Here is a 3,305-nt window from a genome sequence, read left to right on the forward strand (position 1 = left end):
GAAGACGAAAAAAAAATCAATCGTGCGACAAACAACCAGACAAATATTTTTGTTTTGTATTTAAACGACAGGAAATGATTCGAACGTGTCGTCTGATGAGAATACAAACGACAAAAAAAAAAATTCCTAATCAGATCCGTGACTTCTTCGAACTCATCTTTTATTTTTATCATTTAAAAAAGAAAAATTAACAATTAATTTACTGGAAATTTACTGAAAATTTACTGAAAACAACAACAAAAACAACAACAACGACAAACTCACAAAGTGAGGTAAACACAGAGATAAAAAAAATAATTTTTTTTTCGGGGTATTTCCGTTCGGACTCAACCTGGTAATTTTTCGTTTTTTACAAAAATTATTATTATTATGATTACGCGCGTAATAAATCACTTTTTAACGTATTTTATCTTTTTCTTCTGCTTTTTGTATAAAATGACAAATCACACCGAAATCGAGTTTGTTTCCCATCAGCAAAAAAAAAAAAAAGTCACGATTTCGTGTTTGTTTGTTTGTTTGTAATTACTCAAGGCTACAAGCTAAAACACATCAGTTTTAAAAACTTATAAAAATTAATCCTTTTTAATAAAAAACCGGTTCCGGTCAATTTATTCAAATAATAATAATAATAATATTTCGTGTTTATTTATTTATAAACCCACTCTCCCTCTCTCTCTCTCTCTCTCTCCTTATTTAAATTTTTCCTAAACCTGGAAAATTTTTTTTTTTTGTTTTCTTCTACATTATCATCGTCGTCGTCAATTGCGATCTCACGGTCCTGGAAAAACTTATTATTATCATCATAACAAATATTATTTTATTATGATAATGATGTTGATGATAATAATTTACAAACAAGGTATAAAGTGGGTTGAAAAACGCGCGCGTTTTCAAGGTACGTTGGGTGCGTTCTTGGCAAACTTTACGAAAAAGAAAAAAATTAATAATTGCGATAACGTTATCATTTATTTAAATTATTTAATAAATTAATTAAATGTTTTGTCTTAAAATCCAACCGTTCGTCCGTTCGTTTCTCTATCTCTCTCTCTTCCTCTATCTCTCTTTCTATTTAAAAGAAGCTTTGAAATAGGGAACTTACACCACGTTTTTCCCTTTTACCCCCAAGGGGTTTTCTTTTTTTTTTTTTTTTTATAAAACCTTTGAAAACTAAAGGTAGACAATATCAAAGACTAAAATTTTGTTTTCAGTTAGTCTTTATTATTAATAATAATAATAATAATAATAATAATAATAATAATAATAATAATAATAATGATAATAATTTAAACTCGTTTATATAGTTTTTACTAGTTGTCGTTATTAAATTAACGTTATAATAATAATAATAATAATAATAATAATAATAACATTTTCTTTACGTTATTAAAATTCGATTTTGTTAAATTTTAATTTGATTTTTTTTTTTTCGGTTAAATGTGGAATGAATGAATGGGCATATTTTTGAAGAATTCGGAATGAAATTTTTTAAAGCACTTGAGAGTTAAAGTCAAACACGAGAAAATCAACAAAAATTTTCGTCTTAAAAGCGCGCAATTTTGCGGGTAAATTTTTGCCATCTACGGTAAACTCCAAACGCAAAATAACCTCAAAAGTTGAAAGGAGGAAGAGAGAGGAAGAAGCTGGAAGAAAGAGAGAGAGAGAGAGAGAGAGAGAGATGTGGGGAGTAAGAAAGGAAGGAAGGAAGGAAGGAAGGAAATGCCTTAAATAAACCTTAAGGCTCGGCTTTGCCATTTTAAAACACGGAGAAAACTTTTAACGTTTTATAAAACCAAAACATTTTCAGCTCAATTGGATTTAGTTTCGCCTTTCAAACTGAAAAAAAAGGAAGAGAGAGAGGGGGGGAAAGAGATGAAGAGGAATAAAAGAAAAACGATAAGAAAATTTCCCGTCTTCAAAAGAATAATTTTATTTATTGCAAAAGTAACGTTGTGTAAAAAAAAAAAAAAAAAAGCTTTACTTTATTGATATTGACTTTTAGTAGGATTATATGCGAGAAAATTTCCCTCCCCCTATTATTATTATTATTATTTTTCATTTTAAAAAGGGAAAGTGAGGAGGAGAAGGAGGTGAAAAAAAAATAAGCTTTAGGTACGGAAAACCTTTTGATGAATAAATTTTTCTTGTAAATCAAAAAAAAAAAAAAGAAAAAAAGAAAATCTTTTGTTTATGTAAAATACGTATACACGTGTGTTATCAATTTGTGGACTCGTTCTCACGGTTTCCTTTTTTTTCCTTTTTCTTTTTCTTTTTTCCTTTTTTTTTTTATAAATAAAAATTACAAAAAAAAAGATGGAAGCGGATAAAATCTTTGATGTTACCAACAACAAAAAAAAAACAAAATGGATAATAATCAAAATGTTTCTGAAAAATGTTTAAAATATAAAGAAAAAATCTTTTGTTAATAAACAAACGAGACAATTATTAGTGTTGTCGGTTGTAGTGGTACCACCATAACAACCGCAACCACCACCACCACCACCGACAACAGGGACTGTTGCCAATAACAAAAAAAAAAAAAAATATCAGATAAAAAAATTATCCGTTAAGAAAAAAAAATATCTTTTCTTTCTTTCTCTTTCTCTTTCTCTCTCTCTCATACCATCTTTCGCTATATCTCTCTCTTTTTTTTTAACGTCTTTTTTATAATAAACAAATTTATGAAAAGAAAAAAATTTGCCATTTTTATTATTATTATTATTTGATTTTTTCGGCCATTTTCTATAATTCTCGTAAAAAAAAAAAAAAATTTATGATGTTGATTTACAATGACGGAAATCAACGTTGCAATAATAATAATAATAATAATAATAATAATAATAATAATAATAATAATAATAATAATAATAATAATAATAATAATAACGAACGAACGAACAAACGAATAACCAACCGATATTTTCGATTGTAAACTATTTGATTTGAATAAAAAAAAAAAAAAATTTACGTGTGCGTGAGTGCGTGAATGCGTGCGTTTTTTTTTTCATTCATAAAATTTAAATGAACCATTTAACCCATCGTCGTAAAATTCAAATTTGAATTTTAATACAAAAAAAAAAAAAAAAAAAAAATTTCCAATTTTTCAAATTCGTGTATAATGAAACGATTTTCAATAATTTTATCCCACCCCCCCTCTTCCCCTTCCTTCCCCCAAAAAAATAAAAAATAACCGTAAATTTTTTATTTATTCATCATTCATTTAAGAATATATTCTAAAAATAAATAATAATAATAATAATAATAATAAAATTTTTACAAACAGAAAAAGGAAAAAAAAGGAAAAAAAA

The sequence above is a fragment of the Pediculus humanus genome, genomic scaffold, assembly GCF_000006295.1.
Source record: "Pediculus humanus corporis 1103172107547 genomic scaffold, whole genome shotgun sequence".
Classification (NCBI taxonomy): domain Eukaryota; kingdom Metazoa; phylum Arthropoda; class Insecta; order Psocodea; family Pediculidae; genus Pediculus; species Pediculus humanus.